Source organism: Nicotiana sylvestris, chromosome 5, assembly GCF_000393655.2.
Source record: "Nicotiana sylvestris chromosome 5, ASM39365v2, whole genome shotgun sequence".
NCBI classification, from domain to species: Eukaryota; Viridiplantae; Streptophyta; class Magnoliopsida; order Solanales; family Solanaceae; genus Nicotiana; species Nicotiana sylvestris.
The window spans coordinates 175,675,918-175,697,246 of NC_091061.1; positions in this window are offsets into that span (position 1 = coordinate 175,675,918).

Here is a 21,329-nt window from a genome sequence, read left to right on the forward strand (position 1 = left end):
GCGGACCGGGTATTGGGGTAATTTGGGACAGATTCAAAATGGGCATTTGGCAAATTGTTTAGGCCTGGATGGATTGAATTAGAATTAGCCCAAACTGATTTCCCTCTTCTTTCTTTTCTTTTTCATTTCTTTTTCTAATTTCTTTTAAATTGAAATTAAAAATAAAACCTAAATTAATTCCTAATCAAATTATCCTATCAAATTAAATTAACTAACTCTAAATAATAATTACCACAACTAATTAAATACCAAATTATAGAAAAACCTACAAAATTCGAGACTAAAAATTAAAAATGCAAAAATAAGTTATTTTTTGTGATTTTTTCATTTTTATAAAACAACTAATTTGTCAATTAATCCTACAATGTAAAATTAAATCCTAAATACGAATGCAACATATTTTTGTATTTTTCATTAATTAAATAAAATAAACATGCACAGACAAATGCAAACAATAACAAACAATAACAAACGAAAATCTAAGAAATTGTAAAAAAATGAAAAAAAAATTATTTTGTTTTGAATTTATGGGAGTAATTCATATAGGAAAAAAATGATGTGCTCACAGCTGCCCCTCTTTGCCCGAAAACACGAAGAGTTTTCGTGCAAAGATAAAATGAGCGGATACGAGCGATTTTTGCCTGTTTGAATACTCCGTGGGAAGCATTTTGAAAGATTTGACTGCACCCTACTTCCGAGGTTGCCTACTCATCCTTGGCTATAAAGGAATCAGGTCAGTGTAGTTCGGAAAGTTTTGGTAGCTGGGACTACCATGAAGCTGTGATTTCACTGTTGTTGTTGCTGCTGCTACTGCTTACTGAACCCCTTATTACACCATGATAAAAATAAAAAGAAGCTAGACTAGACTATGATCTATGCATTACAAAATCCTATCTATATCTTCAAACTTGCTCTTGTGGTTCTTGTTTCCCTGTTGACTTTCATTCTCCCGGTGGAATCCCCTTGTTGCCACTTTGAATTGTAATCTGAGATGTTTTCCCTTTCTCCAAGTGGACGCCTGATTACTGAAACTTGAATGTATTCCCTTGTTCTTCAGGTGGGCGCCTGATTACCGAAACTTGAAAATGTATTCCCTTGTTCTTCAGGTGGACGCCTGATTACCGAAACTTGAAAATGCATTCCCTTGTTATCCAGGTGGACGCCTGATTACCAAAGCTTGAAATGTATTCCCTAGTTATCCAAGTGGGCTCCTGATTACCAAAGGTGGGCGCCTGATTACTGAACTTGAAATGTATTTTCTTGTTCTCCAGGTGGGCGCCTGATTGCTGAAACTTGAAAATGTATTCCCTTGTTCTCCAGGTGGGCGCCTGATTATCGAAACTTGAAAATGTATTCCCTTGTTCTCCAGGTGGGCGCCTGATTACTGAACTTGAAAAATGTATTCCCTTATTTTGCAGGTGGGCGCCTGATTACCAAAACTTGAAATGTATTCCTTTGTTCTTCTGGTGGGCGCCTGATTACTGAACTTAAAATGTATTCCCCTATTCTCCATGTGGGCGCCTGATTGCCGAAACTTGAAAATATATTCCCTTGTTCTCCAGGTGGGTGCCTGATTACTGAACTTGAAAAATGTATTCCCTTGTTATCCAGCTGGGCGCCTGATTACCAAAACTTGAAATATATTCCCTTGTTCTTCAGGTGGGCGCCTGATTGCTGGATTTGGAAATGTATTCCCTTGTTCTCCAGTTGGGCGCCTGATTACCAAAACTTGAAAATGTATTCCCTTGTTCTCCAGGTGGGCGCCTGATTTCAACAAAAATAGACAAAACAAGAAAATTTTCTGCCCCAGTTTGATGCCGGGCGCATTGAATCATGTTACCAAATATCTCTACGAATTTGAAAACTAAATTCCATTATCCAGGAGGGTCCTGAAAACTCCTAGTTAAATGATGGCTTTAAAATCTAAATTATATCATCTAAAAGTGTGACTCCTGCTACATCTTGTTATCTAAGAAAGTCTTAAACTACATCCCATTATCCAGGAAGGTCCTAAAAATCAAAAACCAAGTCTTATCTCAATAGTGACTGTTCTTTTTCGGCCGAATTATGCTGCCCCACAATAGAACTTATGTTGTTATCTAATTGAAATCTTAAAACTAAGTCCCATTATTCAGGACGGTCCTGAGAATTTCAAATTGAATCTTATCCTAAGCATGAAAACTTCAAAGCCAAACTTATATTTCCTCAAGGTAGAGCCTAGCTAGATCTTGTTACTCATGAACATTTGAATTTTAACTAAGTCCTATTGTCCAGGTGGGACCTGAGAATTTTAAGATTAAATCTCATTATCCAGGAGGGCCCTGAAATTTTGAAATTAAATCCCATTATCAAGGAGGGTCCTGAAAATTTAAAACTAAATCCCATTATCCAGGAGGGTCCTGAAAACTTAAAACTAAATCCCATTATCCAGGAGGGTCCTGAAAACTTAAAACTAAATCCCATTATCCAGGAGGGTCCTGAGGTTTTAAAATTAAATCCCATTATCCAGGAGGGCCTTGAAATTTTGAAATTAAATCCCATTATTCAGGAGGATCCTGAAAATTTAAAAACTAAATCCCATTATCCAAGAGGGTCCTGAAAACTTAAAATTAAATCTCATTATCCAGGAGGGTCCTGAGGTTTTAAAATTAAATCCCATTATCCAGGAGGATCCTGAGGTTTTAAAATTAAATCCCATTATCCAGGAGGGTCCTAAAAACTCCTACCTGAATTCTATCTCAAACATGGAAACTTGAAACCATTTTGCATTCCTTGGGGTACATTTATGCTAGATTTTACTACTCATGATTGTTTTGATTTTTAAGCTAGGTCCTATTTTTCAGGAGGGTCCTGAAAATTTCAAATTAAATTCCATTATCCATGCGGGTCCTGAAAATTTCAAATATCGAACCTGTCTGGTGCTTGCCTTTCCCCTGCGGCGAATTTCCCTGGGACAACTGAAATTTTCTGCCCCTGTTTCAATCAAAGAAAATCTTGTCAGTTTAAAATGTGATGGTTAATTGACGACATTCTTTGCTCAAGACCTCTCCACTTCCATGCTTTGTTTTGATTGGCTTCCTTTGCACTGGCTAAGAACCACTTGACTTTTCGACTGAATTTGGAACCCCCATGACTTTGGATGACCCGAGTGTTCTATACCCGAACCGTTGTTTCACACCTCTGACCCCTTTAACGAACCTCTGCATCTCCTATGAAATTACTAAATCATTCTGCCGATGGAAATTTTGCTGGCACTTTATCCCACTTTAAACCATGCCATCTTCGGTATACTCTGGCCGCACTATGCTTTGCAATTTTTTGAAGCTGGTAGTGAGCTTTGAAATTCCTTCTTATTTGATTAAACAGAACTGACATTGGAAACATCTTAGAGAAATAAACCCAAACGAAATGAAATGCAATGACTTTCAAAGTTAAGGATAAGAAAATCCAAAACTGGAAGACTATTTGAAGAGGAAAAAGAAAAGAGACTTATCTGAGAGGAGAATCTGGCACTAATGATCATGACATGCGTTTAGATTAATCGGCCCAATCTGTCCGACCAATCAACTTTCAGTTGCCATACTTTGCTGCCCTGGAGTTTCCATAACCTGATTTTCCCCCAAAACCTTGACTTGTTCGGCCTGCGGTGCCCTGAAGGGTTATCTCCAACAAGCCTTTCTCATTTGTTCATCTCTCAGCTCACTTTTGCCTCACGGTGCCCGTGAGGGTTTTCACCAATAAGACTCTCTCATTTTTAATTTCTCTCAGCTCTCGTCACCTTATGGTGTCCGCGAGGGTTTTCACCAATAAGACTCTCTCGTTTTCAATATTTTCTACTTGGCCCAGAGTGTTGCCCTTGATATGAATCACCTCCACTTTCTTGACTTGGCATCTCTCGAAGACTGATCGGAAGGTCTTTCTTTGGACCGTAACGTAGGCTTTTGGATAGGGTTAGAAAGAAAGGATATCAAAGGCTCAAAACAATTCGAATGGGTTCAAAATTACAACTTTCGGAATCAGATTTCTGACAACAACCAGAACTTCTGCCCCAGTTTCTTGTTTGGGGACTTTTGGATTTTTATTTTGATGAGACTGAACCGTGAGGCTGCCTACGTATCCTTAAAAGGAATCAGGTCGAACGTAGTTCATGTCATAGAAATTACTTTGTTGTTGTGATTTTCTCTTTTCTCTCTTTTTTATTATTCTTTTTTTGTTGTTTTTCTTCTTTTCTTTTCTTTTTCCCTTTTCATTATTTTCTTTCTCTTATCATTCTTTCCTTTCTCTTTTCTTTTTTCTTTCTCTTTTTCTCTTCTTCCTTTACTTATCTTTCACGCTTGTGTTTCTGATGTTTTCTACTGATTCCGAAAGAGAGATATGAAAGAAAATAAATAAGGCTCAAAGGGGGTAACAAATGATAAAGTGTTTAGATAGCAGAACAAAATGCCTTCATCATTCCAAATCTTCAAAAATATGCCAAGTACAAACAAATATAAATTAACCAAAGAAAATCATACATAGTATCTCTTGACCGCATCGGAATTGATGTTCATCTCTACACACTTGTCTTCTATATCTGTTAAATACAAAGCACCATTTGACAACACTCTAGTTACGATGAATGGCCCCTGCCAATTTGGGGCGAACTTGCCTTTTGCTTCGGCCTGATGAGGAAGGATACGTTTCAATACTAACTGACCCACTTCAAACTTCCATGGACGCACCTTCTTGTTATATGCTCTTGCCATTCTCTGTTGATACAACTGGCCATGACAAACTGCTGCCAATCTTTTCTCGTCGATTAAAATCAATTGTTCCAAACGGGTTTTGACCCACTCATCATCATCGATTTCTGCCTCTGCGACAATTCGAAGGGATGGGATTTCCACTTCTGCGGGTATCACTGCTTCGGTGCCATACACCAACAAATAAGGAGTTGCCCCTACTGAAGTACGTGCAGTAGTGCGATAACCCAGCAATGCAAAAGGTAATTTCTCATGCCATTGCCTGGAACCTTCCACCATTTTCTGAAGTATCTTCTTTATGTTTTTGTTGGCCACCTCAACTGCTCTGTTTGCCTTAGGGCAGTACGGGGTAGAATTGCGATGTGTAATCTTGAATTGCTGACATACCTCTTTCATCAGATGACTATTGATATTTCCCCATTGTCTGTAATGATCACCTTTGGTATCCCAAACCGGCAAATGATATTTGAGTGCACAAAATCAACCACCGCCTTCTTGGTTACAGACTTGAATGTTTTAGCCTCTACCCACTTTGTGAAGTAGTCTATGGCCACCAGAACGAACTTGTGCCCGTTTGATGCTGATGGCTCGATTGGCCCAATGACATCCATGCCCCAAGCAAAAAAAGGCCATGGTGCGGACATTAGGTGTAATTCAGATGGAGAAGAATGAATCAAATCTTCATGCACTTGGCACTGATGACATTTACACATAAAACTGATACAATCCCACTCCATAGTGATCCAATAATAACCTGCTCGGAGACTCTTCTTTGCCAACACATACCTACTCATGTGCGGTCCACATACTCCAGAATGTACTTTGGTCATAATAGTTGTAGCCTGCCTAGCATCTATGTATATCAGCAGCCCAAGATCTGGGGTCATTTTGTACAGAACCCCTCCGCTGAAGAAAAAACTGCTTGCCAACTACCTAATTGTTCTTTTTTGATCACCTGTGGCTTGTACTGGATACACCCCCATCCTGATGTATTCCTTGATATCGTGAAACCAAGGCTCCCCATTGAGCTCTTCTTCCACCACATTATAGTAAGCATGCTGGTCATGGATCTGAATATGCAATGGGTCAACATAAGCCTTATCCGGATGATGTAACATTGACGCCAGAGTAGCCAAATCATCAGCAACCTCATTATGAATCCTCAGAATATGCCTGAACTCTATTGATTGGAACTGCTGACAAAGATCATGGAAACATTGTCGATACGGTATAAGTTTTAAATCTCGTGTTTCCCATTCTCCCTCAATCTGGTGCACTAGAAGGTCCGAGTCACCAAAGATCAAGACTTCTTGGACACCCATATCCACAGCCATCCTCAAACCCAAAATGCATGTCTTGTACTCAGCCATATTGTTAGTATAGTAGAACCAAAGCTGAGCCGTAACAGGGTAGTGATGCTCTGTTTCAGAAACAAGTACCGCTCTTATCCCAACGCCTTTCATGTTAGCAGCCCCATCAAAGAAAAGTTTCCATCCTGGCTTTTCAATCTGTTCCAACTCATCAATGTGCATTACCTCTTCATCAGGGAAATAAATCTTCAAAGGTTCGTATTCTTCATCCACAGGATTCTCAGCCAAATGGTCGGCCAACGCTTGTGCTTTCATCTCAGTCCGAGTCACGTAGACGATGCCAAATTCTGTGAGTAAGATCTGCCACTTTGCGAGCCTTCCCGTGGGCATAGGCTTCTGGAAGATATACTTCAACGGATCCAAGCGAGAGATGAGGTAAGTAGTATAAGATGACAAATAATGTTTCAGCTTCTGGGCTACCCAAGTTAAGGCACAATACATCCTCTCAAGATGAGTGTACTTAACCTCGTAAGATGTGAACTTCTTACTGAGATAATAGATGGCTTTCTCCTTCCTGTCGGTAATGTCATGCTGACCCAATACACAACCGAACGAATTGTCCAAAATTGTCAAATACAGAATCAAAGGTCTCCCTGGTTCTGGCGGGACCAACACAGGTGGGTTTGACAAGTACCCCTTTATTTTATCAAATGCTTCCTGGCATTCATCTGTCCACTTGACCGCAACATCTTTCTTTAACAGTTTGTAGATAGGCTCACAAGTTGTCGTGAGCTGTGCAATAAACTTGCTGATGTAATTCAATCTTCCCAACAGACTCATCACCTCAGTCTTGTTCTTTGAGGGTGACAACTCCTAGATAGCTTTGATCTTTTACGGGTCTAATTCAATATCTCGGCAGCTGACTATGAATCCCAATAACTTTCCAGACGGAACACCGAACGCGCATTTTGCAGGATTAAGCTTGAGATTGTACCTGCGAAACCTTTGGAAGAACTTTCTCAGATCTCTGACATGGTCAAACTGCTTTCTAGACTTGACAATCACATCATCCACATAAACCTCGATCTCCCTATGTATCATGTCGTGGAATATGGTCGACATTGACCTCATGTAGGTTGCCCCAGCATTTTTCAAACCAAATGGCATGACTCGATAGTAGTACGTTCATCATGGCGTGATGAATGCCGTCTTTTCTGCATCCTCCTCATCCATTAAGATCAGGTGGTAGCCTGCATAACAATCCACAAAAGAACCAATCTCATGTTTGGCACAATTATCGATTAATATATGGATGTTCGGCAATGGGAAGTTATCCTTGGGACTTGCCTTGTTGAGATCTCGATAATAACCACACACCCTGGTCTTGCCATCCTTCTTCGGCACAAGCACAACATTGGCTAACTAGGTGGCATACCGGGTGACCCGGATGACTTTGGCCTCAAACTATTTGGTGACCTCTTCCTTAATCTTCACACTCGTATCAATTTTAAATTTCCTCAGCTTCTACTTGATAGAGGGGAATGCCAGGTCAGTGGGCAATTTGTGAACCACCAAGTCAGTGCTTAGACCTGGCATGTCGTCATAGGACCATGCAAAAACATCTTTATACTCGAATAGTTCTTTAATTATCTCCTCATGCATGTCATATCATTGAAGCCAGCATAAAAAGAACTGTACAGGGAAGAAAAGAAAAAGAAAATAAGACTATCAGGAAGGGAAAAAAGGAAATTGCATTTCATTGAAATTAAAGATAATAAGGTTTATACATCCAAACGGACGACACATAGAATCTGAATTATAACCCTGGAATAATCCAGATAAACTGAAAGAAAATCAAAGCAAACTACCAAAACTCCCTCTGAATAGGAAGAGGAGTAGCTTCCCAATTGTTAATCTTTACACTAGGCCTCACAAACTGCACATCCGCTTTACTCGAACTCTCTCCAGCTTCCAACACGTTCACATCAGTGAATAGCCTCTTGAACATTTCCATCAGATCTCCATCCATATCAACCACTGAATTGGGAACCGTCGTTACTGGGCGCTTTCTGGTACCAGGCCTGACAAATGATCTAGAAAGACGTGGGACCGGTTTTGGTAGGGCCCACGCCCTATGTTTCATTTTTCTGGCTCTTCTTACGTCTGCGTCTGTGGGCTTGAATCCCAAACCAAATGTATCCAAGTTTTTAGGAAGAGAAACCGGTTGTACGATGCCTTGTAGAGATGCACCCAAACCCTTGCCCGGTACAAAACCATTTTTCAACATTTCAACGGCTACCATGACTGATACAGTAGCTACCCTTAGAGTTGGCACGCACTTCCCTTCTGGAATTTTCTCTACCGATATCGTGTCAAAAACCTGATAAACTTATGGCCCCTTGTCGTCTTCAAACTCTATGAACGGAACAATGGCATCACTGGAACACACAAATTATCTTTGTCGTGCACAACAATTTCCTGTCTATACCATTCAAACTTGACCATTTGATGCAGAGTGGACGGGACCGCTTTGGCAGCATGAATCCAGGGTCGACCTAACAACAAATTGTAAGAAACGGCCACATCGAGCACCTGGAATTTCATAGTAAATTCAACTGGCCCTATTGTAAGCTCAAGCACTATGTCCCCGACTGAATCTTTCCCTCCACCGTCGAATCCCCGAACGTAGATACTGTTCTTGTGAATTCTTTCATCATCCACCTTCAACTTGTTCAGAGTGGAGAGGGGGAAAATGTTCGCGCTGGAACCATTGTCAACCAGTACCTGAGTAACCACGGAATCTTCACATTTCACCATCAGATAGAGGGCTCTATTGTGCTCAGTACCCTCCACGGGCAACTCATCATCAGAAAAAGTGACTCTGTTTACCTCAAATATCTTGTTAGCTATCTTCTCCAAGTGGTTCACTGAGATTTTGTCAGGAACGTGGGCCTCATTCAAGATCTTCATCAAAGCCCAACAGTGCTCATCTGAATGGATCAATAATGACAATAATGAAATCTGAGCCGGTATTTTCCTCAACTGCTCCACAATGGAATAGTCCTGCACTTTCATCTTTCTCAAGAACTCCTCTGCTTCTTCCTCGGTCACAGCTTTCTTCGCCAATATTGGGTTATCGTTGGAGCTTTTAGCTTTTCTCAACTCTTCTGGGGTAAAGCATCTCCCCGATCGAGTCAAGCCATGGATCTCACAAACTTCTTCTTTAACCTCTTTCCCCTTGTAAGTCACTGTCACTCGTTCATAATTCTACGGGACCGTCTTGTTGTTGTCTATTGGTAATTGAGTTACCAGTTTGATAATGACAGGATCTATACGGGCACCCTCCACAACTACCACAGGCTTGTCTCCAGTCCTAGCACAACCACTTTTGCTATTTCATGTTTCCCTGCAACGTCACTTGAAGACCCTTTCTTGACCACCACCGATGGTTCACTATTTGTCCCACTCAACTTAATCACAGACGTCTCACTTGTTGACTTTTCAACCGGCCTGGCTTCAGGGGACCGAATCATCATGACAGTTTGCGAAGGTTTCTTAGGCTCCCTTCCCTTATGCACTATCTCAATCATATTCGTCTCATGATGGGCTGACAATGGGTTCTGGTTGATATTAGGTGCCTCCGGAGCCTAGACCTCAATCCGATTAGTATCAATGAGCTCTTGAATAGCTATTTTCAATTGCCAACACTTCTCTGTGTCATACCCCGGAGCACCAGAACAATATTCGCAGCTCACGGAGTGATCAAGATTCCTCGGGGGAGGATTTGGCAATTTTGGCTCGATCAGACTCAGCATACCCAATTGTCTCAACCTGTGGAATAAACTGGTATAGGATTATCCCAATGGAGTGAAAGTCTTCTTCTTCTATAATCTCTCTTTTTGGTGGCCTAATTGGGCCTGAAACCTGTTCTAGGGGGATTTCAGTAGGCTCTCGGGGGTGGATAAGTATTTTGCGGGGCTGGGTATGGATTGGGTGGAGTTGGCACACGCCATTGCACGTGGGCAGGAGGTTGAGGATATGTTTGTGCATGATTGACAGAAAAATGGGGATCTGGTGGTGGGTAATAGTGTTGTGGTGTGCTATATGGAGTATGGGGGTAAGTTTGGTGATAGGGTCGAGGTTGGTTGTGGTAATGTGAAGGGCCCCCGGATCCGACCCAAGCTCCTGACTCAACCATCGCAACATCCTCTTTCTTCTTTTTCCCAAGTACACCTCCAGTACCGTTTTGAATGGCCTGGGCGGTTGCTTTGATTGCTGAATAATTCATGATCTTGTTGGACTTGAGTCCTTCCTCAACCACGCCTCCCATTTTTACAACCTCATTAAAGGACTTGCCCACTACTGACACCAAATGACCAAAGTAAGTGGGCTCCAAAGCCTACAAGAAATAATCAACCATCTCACTTTCTTTCATCGGAGGGTCAACCCTCGATGTCTGCTCTCTCCAACGGAATCCGTATTCCCTGAAACTCTCACCGGGCTTCTTTTCCATCTTCGTCAATGAGAGACGGTCTGGGATAATTTCAAGATTGTACTGAAAATGGCAAGCAAAGGCTTGGGCCAAGTCATCTCATGTGTACCACCTACTGTGATCTTGTTTGGTATACCATTCCAATGCCGGTCCACTCAGACTCTAGCTGAAATATGTCATCAATAATTCATCTCTTCCGCCTGCCCCTCTCATCTTGCTACATAATCCTCTTAAGTGTGCTATTGGGTCACCATGCCCATCGTAAAGATCAAACTTGGGCATCTTGAACCCTGCTGGTAACTGAACATCTGGGAACAGACATAAATCCTTATAGGCCACACTTACTTAACCTCCCAACCCCCTCATATCTCTGAATGATTGTTCCAAACTTTTGACCTTTCTGATCATCTCCTCATGTTCGGGATTTTTGGATAGCTTCTCGGTCTCTGCCGGGAGATCAAGATGATGTGTGTAAGAATATGATTTCGGTACTTTGAAGGTGGGTTCAAGGGGATAATACTGGTTGTCGTGAGTCTGGAACAGAGGTTCACTAGAAGATCAGTGTAATGCAGCAGGTGGAGGTGCCACAAAAATGGGAATGACTGGTGGAGAAAGGTATGGAACTTGTTTGGGTGGTGAAGCTTGAGAAGTATGAGAAGTGGTGTCATAGCATTGTTAGTAGAGGGGAAAGGCTGGAGATGAGTTCACAGTGGGAGGCTCCTGAGGTTGGGCCGATGATGGGATATAAGCAGCATTGGCGGGATAAACCGGTGGTTGATGACCCTTTGCCCAGGCCTGGTACATTTAAGCCATTTGCTGCTTTAACTTATATATTTCTTCCTTCATTGTATTAACATCCAATTCTTCCACCTCTTTTGACGGATCAACAATACTTGTCTCCGGTTCTTGGTTGGCCATGTTCAGCTTGTCTTTTAATCGGGTATTGTAGGAGTGAGTTGCCAGAATGCCAATCAACTAACCACCTGCCTGAACTCAGTATATCCACAACAACCTTGTTAGTGATTATGGCTTTAACAAATTGGTAATCGCACATTTGGGGAGTGAATGCACCTAAGTAGTTAACCGTTTCTATTATGCATTTGATCGGTTGCTTGCGTCATCCCGGCTTTTCCTTATTTCCATCTGCAACTTCTCTTTTCCCTCTCTTTTTTTCTTCTCTCTTTTTTTTCATTCTGGCCTTTGCTTTTTCTTTGTTTTTATCCTCTCATTTCCCTCTTGTTTTGCCATTGTTTCTTTCTCTTGGTTCTCTTATTTTTCTCTCTTTTCTTTTCTTTTTTTCTCTCTTGTTTTTTCTCTCTCTTTTCCTTTTCTTATCTCTTTTTCTTTTGGTTATGGTCGAATCCTATAGAGATTGCCTACGTATCATGACCCTGCATGAATTAGACCGAGCGTAGTTCTGGGAGATAAGTGTGAAAGTAAATAGTAAAACATTTTGGGATTTTCAATTTTCATAAAAAGCCAATGCTTTGATTACAAAGACTCAAAACTAACAGACTTCAAAAGTAACTAACAGACTCTGATGAAAAGACGAAATACAGACTCCAAAAATAAGCTACCATATTCCAACAGAAGAAAATACAGACTCGAAAACAACTGACAAACCTCAGCAAAAAGAAAATACATACTCAAAACAACTGACAGACTCTAACAGAAAAGTAAATACAGACTCAAATTTAAAATCATGAATACATTAATGCTCCTGGCACCCGCGGGACATCATTCGGTCTCGCCGCGGGCCTATATGCAAGCTCCCTTTGAAGTCGATCCAAGTCACTCATTATCTGTTTAACAAATGTCATCACTGCCGCGAAGAAGGTGGTGCGAGTCATATCCTCACAGGCTTGGCACTTCACAACAATGTAATCGGCGATGTTTCTAATTCTCTCTCTTATGACACCTTTTTCTTGTAACAAACGCCCGATCTGCTGGGCCCTGGCTTCCAAAGTTTGCTTGACCACATGATTCTGCTCCTGAAGTTGTTGCAAATCTATTTCTAATTGTGCCAATGCTGTATAACAATGTTCCCTTTCAACCTTGAAGTCTTTTGCCTGTTTGATCATTTTGTTTTCCGCGGCGATGACCCTTTTCTTTAATCCCGTGACCTCATTGTCGTACTTTTCTTTCAACTGCTTAACCAGGCGTGCTCGTTCATCTGCATTTTTAGCCAATTGCTTTCGAGACCTGGCTAGTTCACTTTCTGCTTTGTTCAAATCAAAACTATAATCGTTCACTTTCTGCCTCAGGTTATCTATGAGTTTTTCATCTTTGGCACTTCGAGCGGGGTTTTCTACCGCTATTTTTATTTTCTGAATTTGGGCTCGAAGGGTCTCATTTTCTTTGGCTAGCTTTTTCTTTTCTCCTTCATCTGTCGCGGCTTGCAAGCTATTCTCGAATTGAAGTTCTCTAACTTGTTTTTCCAATTTACTTATGATAACCCTGTACTCGTTTTCTTTGGTCAACTAGTCCCATTGCACTTGTGCTCCGTCGGTGAACTATTGGACATGGGGTCTCTTTGCGGGCCTTTCGGGCTCATGATGAACTCAGGATCTTTTACCATACCAAGCAGTGTAACTAGGCTTCACCTCACCTCTAGATAGATCTCGTACTTTAGTATTAGGCCCTAAGAATCTGCACTGATGCCAAATCCGACGCACTTTTTCTTCTGGGAGGGCAGATCTTGGTTCTAACTCAATGACCTGCCGACTCAAATATTCATCGTGTGGGATGGTCTGGTATTGGCCTAACTGACGTAGGACTCTGTGCAGAGCATAAGGCTGGATACTCCAAAGACCCATCAACAGCAAAAAAAACACCTCAACCGACATATAGATTGCTTGACTAACCGAGAGCCACCCGATCATCCATTCGATCTTGTTTGCAGTCAAAGATCTCAAATGAGCATGACATGCTTCCGCACCATCCGGTAACTCATAACCCTCTACCTGCTTTTCATGTTTTTCGATGCATTCAAGGCCAGTCATACCACAATTCAAGTATCCGGGACGGTGGCAACGGTGTTCCTCCATCCACAGTTCTAACAGCATATTGCACCCTTCAAAGAACTTCCCTCCTTCTTGACAAAGGGTCAGAGCTCGGTAAATTTCCGCCAAGATCAGCGGCACTATAGTCCCATTTGCCTTTTTCATCATAAAGTCAGTTATCCCTACAAGCCCCAACTTTATGTTCCCGTCTTTTCTGGAACAAACCAAAATACCCACGAACGCCACTATGAAAGCTAATCCTCTCCGAGTTTTCCACTTGTCTTGGTTTCCCGCGTGAGTAAGACCGGTATCTGGCGTATCGAAGCCACGGGGATTCCTGTAATATCGATACAAAAAGTAGAAAGTACAGAATCCTTTGGCCAAATTTCCGTCTCGGATGTCCCGACTGATGTTTAACAAGTCCAAAAATTTGTGAGGGGCTATTTTTCTCGGTGCTATCGGGTATTGACTTCTAAAATTCCCCTCAAAACCGGCATAACCTGCTATCTCTTCCAGTGTAGGAGTTAACTCGAAATCAGCAAAGTGGAATACATTATGTATTGGGTCCCAAAATGGTGTCAAGGCCTCAATCACGTCTTTTCTTGGCTTAACTTTCAAGAGCCCGATAGTCACAACTTTCTTGCTGTCGTCCCCCAAATCATGCCACCACATATGTAACTCTAAAAGGATCTCTTCACGAACTGAGAAAGGTTCATTTTGAATTGTGCTCATCCTGCACATTTATTAAGGTGATTTTAATTAAAAGAAAACTATGACTCACTTTGACTTAAGAGAAATGACCATTTTTTTCAAGATTTTCACAAAATATCCGGCCTTGCCAATACGGCCTTTCAGCACTTCGAAAACGAAGATTTTAAGGTTGTGTCGGCTAACCAGCCAAAACCTTTAAAAGTGACTAAAGGTGGCTGTTCTTGCAAAAATAGCCTTCCGGTGCCCTTTTAGGGACATTCGGCTATTTTTTGCAAGAATGGCATCACCCTAATTATTTTCAAATTGAAGTAAAATTTTTGTTCTTTTGGGCTATTTGCAAAAAGGAAGTTGGATTCGATGGGGGTTGCCTACGTATCTCACACCCTGTGAGAATCAAACTGGTTTAGTTCGAATAAATAAAACAAACTATTTTTGAAAACAAGACTCTTTTTTTTTCATTTTTCATTTCGTTTTTTTTTCTCAAAAATTCGGCAGAGTTTCAGCACTATTTGGATATTGGTTTTTCTCAAAACAAGTGATTAACTCTCATAACCCTCTACACTGCTATTTCTCTTTTCTCGCCCTTTCCCAATATTCATAAGCCGGCCAGCATGCAAGTCCAAAGCAAATAAATACACAAGTAGCAAGTAAGATGCATCAAGATGGTCCTTTTCATTTTTGGTATACTTGTCCTAGACAGACCCAACCCCTGTGTTGAGTATCCAAAGTTAAATGCACATGATGCAAGCAAACGTTCCTACTAGGGATCCGACATGAGGTCTTGTTGTACTAGGTTCAAAACCTAACTTTATTGTTCTAGACCTGGCTTACCCGAGCGGACAGCTCGAGTCGGGGGAGCGTACCGGGAATACTGAAGCTTCATCGGCTTTGCAACTTGTCCGAACCTCGTTCTAAATTTGGAGTGACTCTAACAGAAAAGAAGTCACACAAAGTGCACACTTCTTCATGATTTAGAAGACTCGGAGAGAAGAGGGATTTCGCAACAGTTTATATATAGTTCACGAAACATCAAAGCGGTAAAAGCAATCAGTTAGCACATTAGGCCCAAGTCATGTAACAAATTCAAATAATGGATAAAGTCAACTATAACAATTATTCTAAGCTCGAATTCTTGAATCCTAAACCAGAGATTCTGGGTTTGATCCCCAGCAGATTCGCCAGAGCTGTCACACCTCTTTTTACCTACACCCCATGAAGGGTGTATAAAGAGAGTTTTTCTAATTAAAGGACAATCGAATGGGATTTATTTATTTGAAGATTCAGAGTCGCCACTTGGGATGATTTGTGGTGTCCCAAGTCACCGGTTCAAATCCCGAGTCGAGGAAAGATTAACTCTGTATTACAGTCCGCGAACTAGAAATCCAGGTAAGGAGTTTTGTTAACCCGGGAGAAGGTGTTAGGCATTCCCGAGTTCCGTGGTCGTAGCACGGTCGCTCAACCATTATATTCGGCTTAGTTGTCCGATTTTAAACAATTATGAACCTATGTGCAGATTTTAGTTCTTAACCGCTCTTATTCAATTTTAAAGAAGATTGAACGTCATTTAAAATACGTCTTTGAATCGCGCCACATGAAATTCACCCGCAATCCTAAACATATTTTATTCAACGTTTTAAGATTTGATTTGGGTCACATGAAATGCACACCCGAGTTTAAGAAGGTAATATTATTAGAATATGTGCCTAAAGAAACTAACGAATTTGCAGCTTTGCAAGGGCCATGGAAAATTCGCTAAATGGCACGCCTCGAATTCTAAGGTTGAACGAGATTAATTAAGTGAGGGCCATGCAATTTGAGGTTTTGTTCAGCATGGCACACCTCGAGTTTCTATTTTAAAAGAAAATTCAAACTAAATCTCGGAGGGCCATAAGCCGTTTGCGTCATCTAATATGGCTCACCTCCCAACTTTACTAGTTAAAAAACCAATTGATTGATATAATTAATTGCATAGATTGAAAATCGTGCTAAACTAAAGCTCAAAATCGATCCGCCAATATCCAAGCACTCATCTGAGGCTTATGTCTAATGAGCAGCCCAATGGCCCAATACGGCTGCAAAACAATGGAATTACAGGCTTCATGTTAAATTCTACTCAGGCCCAAAAGGAGGGTCAAACATTGATGAAACACACACTAGATGTAAGCCAAAGGTGTGCATTTCGAACCCAAACAAGAACAAAAATGGCACTTAAATTTTTTTTAAAAGAAGACCCAACAATGGTAAGATTTTGCACATAACAAATTACTAATTACACATGGAGAATCGTCATTCAAAATAACCGCAAATAGCTTCAATCAACAGGAATTGTACTGAGCTATCTAAACCTCCATCAACCTCGGCATATGTACATCAAACATTTTATTAATGATCGAATGGATTCTCAAAAACACATACTTCAACTTTTACTAAGTGGATTCAGAAGTCCAACTTGGCGTGATTACTATTCTTAATTCTAACTTCAGATCCCAATTGACCTTTTAACATCAAATCCAATCATACTACACTCAAATGACAATGAAAAAATCACAACACACTCAATTGTCATGGTCAAAGGCAGACTATGGCTTTTCTTTTAACTACAACTAACTATTCATGATGCTGATAATCAGACGAAGGAATCAACCCATTTAAAATTCCCAATCTATACCATAACCCTTTGTTCATGATGAGCATTCTATCAAAAGCATTTCTAAAGCTAGTTATTACAAACCATGTGTCGACGCCCCCCTTTTTCCCTCCTGAAAGAAGGAAAAATCGGGTTTACGACATTATGGGCAAAACAACTCTTATTCCCCTTTCGAGGAATCAGGATATGGAATTTGAAGAGTCACCACCTAATGATTATAGTGCATTAGGACACTTAAAAAAAGGGATTTTGAAAGATAAACCAGAGTTTGGGTAAGGGCTTGAGATTATCTCGAGGGGAAGGTGTTAGGCACCCCTCAAGATCCACTAGTGTGGTTCCCGACCGTGCTTAATTATGACTTTAAGAAGAGTAGGAATAAACAAGCAAGGTTTGCACAGAGGAAGTATAAACAAGTTAGAAAATTTTGAAAGAAGAAAGACACAAGTGATTTTAAAAGAAGAAAGCTTAGTTGAAGAAACATTAATTTAAGAAAACATCAATAACTAAAGAAGGAGAAAAGGGGTCCTAGGTTTAAATATAATATGAATCAGTTTGGTGCAATACCCAGCAATCATTCTCGCACGAGATATTAGCGCACTGTTATCATTTCCATATTCTACCCTTCCCACCCCGTCAAGGTATTAAATGCGTGGATTGGTCACGAGTGCTTATTGTGTGCTATTACCCGTCCCGTCCTATAGGTCCTAGAGGGTATTTAGGACCACTACTCCTATAATGCAAGAACTAGGCTGAACCCTTAGGTTTAAAGATCAAAATACTAGGCGACATACAAAAACAAATAGGACTTCATGTAAGGGATCACATAAAGGCATGTAAAAGGCTCAAATATCCCTCCACGGATAGACATATAATTAGCACGCCTCAATCATATTTAAGGTCTAAGGAAATGAGAGTTAAAAGCTAGAATGTTCGAAAATAAGCAAAAATAGAAGCTGAAAAGTTTAAACGGAATTCACAGAAAAAGAGTTGGACGAAAACGTTTAGAACTTGAGAAAAATGCAGTAGATGCGTAGCAGTTTAGGAAACATTTTTTAACACACTCGAGAATATATAGTAAAACAGTTTTCGGACAGGAGAGGTAGAAGAACAGATGTAGTATTCTGCAGAGGGAAGAAAATAGTTTCGGACAGATGTAAAATTATTCAGGATTGCGGAAGTATAAAGAAAGAAAGTAGTAAACATATTAGTACCTTTTGAAAATTACAAAAGACATAGTATTCTAATAAGTTTTAGGAAAACAGTAGTCCAGTCTTGGACTGGAAAAGTAACTTGGTTGAAAAAAATATAGGTGAAAAGTAAGACGGGATTTTAGTAGGAAAACCAAGCGGACTTCAAAGAGGCAAAAAAAATTCGGATAGTTTAAAGAGGTTGAATAGCTTAAACATGACTTAAGACGATTAATAGGCGTGGCCTGACCATAAAAGAAAGTGGACATGCATGCTTGATTTCCAGCTTATAAATATACTATTAACTTGACTCATGTTATTGGATAGAACATACTAACGAGGCATTCAAATAATAGAATCCTAATTACATGATATCTAATGCACATAAAGGTCTTAAAACATGGTATCTAATGTAGTAATGACTGATTGCGATTATGAAGTGAGTATACAAATATAAAGTAAAGAGCCTAAAGCAGGATTTCTATATGTGGGATGCATGCCCTATACATGGCTTCTATTGCGCAAATAAGTAAGTAAAATCCTATAGACATGTTTTCTACCCATTACTTTAAGCTAAGCATGCATAATCCCACCCAATTTTCACTATAGCCCCAATTATTCATTACAAGTTATTACAGACGGAGTAATTAAATTACAATAGTAAAGAGTAAAATAAGAAGTTATTCTATAGGGAGCCTTCAGCCAGGCCCAAACCTCCAACCTCACTTCTTTCGAGCTTCACAACCTTCACCAAGAGTTTGGGTGCGGCAAAGTTCCCTAGGGGTCTCTTGAGATCCCGGCCAATACCAGGCACCCAAAACAAATCACCATTGATAAGTGCGAGTGTGGAATTGCCAACCTTGTGCATCAAAGTTCAGTGGGTACTCAAGGTACCCAAAGCAATGCTCACACAAGGGGGCAGAACCTAATTCTAAGAATAGTGTGATTGTGATGGAATTTGAAGGAGTTGAGTTGAAAAAGGTTTCATGAAGGACAGTTTGAGAAAAACAGTAGAAGAGTGAAAAACTTAACTGAGTTTGAAAACAGTTACTTTGGGACCAGTTTTGAAAGCAACAGTCACACAGACAAAGGTAAAGGTAAAGGGAACAAACAGCTCACAAACACGACAATCAGTCACACACATTAAAGGAGAGTTCATGCATCAAACAGGAGTCCAGTTCTTACAGCACCAGACACCAAACCAAATCATCCTCAGGAAGGTATTTTAGGGCTATGAAGTAGCCCAGAGGATGCTAGTAGTATACAGAAGCAAGGGGGAAACATGCATTGGGGTAGGCAAATGGGGTAATGAACATGCTAGGCTTACTAATTAGTATAGGTACATGCTAGTTGCAATAGGAACAACAGAACCACAAGTAGAAACACACAAGGAACAAAAGAAAGTGCAGCACTAATAGAAACATATTATTTTTGAGGCTGTAGCTTAAATAGGATGCATACCAGTTGAAAATAATGTAAACACAGAGCAATAGTGAGCAATATTGTGCAGAGAAGTGAGCAGTAGTGTGCAGGGAGAAGCAGAGAGCAGGGCAACAGTATGCAAGAAGTGAGCAGCAGGCAGACCCAAAGCAAGTAACACAGTAGAGGCCAGCAGAGAGATAAAAGTGACCAGGATCACTCAATCTCAGCCAATTGAGTGATTAGCATTCAACAGGAAACTGAAAGAAGTTGTGTATAAACAACAAAGAGCATCAAATATGTTTTTGTGAAAAGAGAGAGAGAGAGTTCAGAACATTGAGTGTAAGTGATATGCAATGTTCGTTGATGTCTCGCAAAGAGAATGGGGGAGGGGTACTTATAGTACTGAATGTGAGTAAACAAACAAGGCAGCAGTCCCTTAATTAAAGGACTGGTATCAATCACAATCCAGTCAGTAGTTGGACTACCCTTTAATTAAGGGATCCCAAATCAAACGGTAATAATCAGTCATTTGAAAGGAAAGAAATCACAAAGGTATAATCACATAAGGAAACAGAGTAGCATAAAGCATGCAATAAGGACTAAATACATGACCATCTAATTAAGAAAATAGGTCAGGCAAATCAATCAACAAATTGGTGTACGTATATAAGGCAAAATACCATCGTAATTCTGAATGAATAATTTTCAAAATAATGATCAAGATTGAAAACCTTAGGAAATCAGTATTAATTGAGGGAAGTATCCCGTAAATTAGGGAAGAAATTGAAACTATAGGCAAAATACACGGAATCACACTTTGAAAACAAATATCACCATCTCAAAGAGGGTTCGAGGAATCAGTATAAAATCACCATGCAAGCAATAAGAGAAACACAGAAGGAACGACACACTAACAACAAGGGGCATAGAACTCGGAGAGGAGTCCAGAAGAACACAAAATAAGCAAATAATGCAAACACAAACAACCAAAATTAGGGTTTCATCAGACTAAAGTAAAATGTTTAGAAGAATCACGAATAGTACTCAAAAATCAGAAAGTAAAAATGATTTCGAAACGGGGGTCAGAAACCCTAATTTCAAAAAGGGAACAAAATCGTTTGAAACTGGAGTAATCGTAAAGATCGAATAGAAAATAGTGCAAAACATAAAGGTACAAGTTAAAATCGTTAAAAAAATCAGAGATTTGAGAGGTTTGGGTCAAGATTAGGGTTTCATAAGAAACCAGTGAGAGAAGTAAGAGAAACCTGGCGGTGAAACTCAAGGGTAATGGAGTTTAAAGCACCATCGGACCAAACCCATTGGAGAAAGGCCGGAAATGGACCCCGGCGAGGCTTTAGTGACCGTCTTTCATGGTGGAAGCTTCTGGGGCTTCCAACCTTGGAGAGGAGCAACGATATAGGATTCTATGGTGACTAGAGGTCGAGAGAAGTAAGGACGGAGTATGGCCGGAGAGGCGATGAAGCTTGTCAGAGAAGAAGGAGAGAACCAGAAGGTTCTAGAGAGAATGTAGAGCAAGCGTTAGAGAGAGAGCGAGAGAGAGACCGGTCTCTGATGGAATGAGGGGTCAGGGGGGTAGATTAGATTTATTTTAGGCAAATGAATCTGGACCGTTGATCTCCTTTGATCAACGGCTCAGATTGAGGCAAGGCTGGATCGGGTTAAATTAATTGGGTATGGGTCGTCGGAAATGGGGCTAAAATTGGGTTTAAAAATGGGGTTAATTTAGGCTATAATTGAAAGTAAAGAGGCTACAATTTAAATAGCCAATTTTTCCCATTTTGAATTTATAAAAATA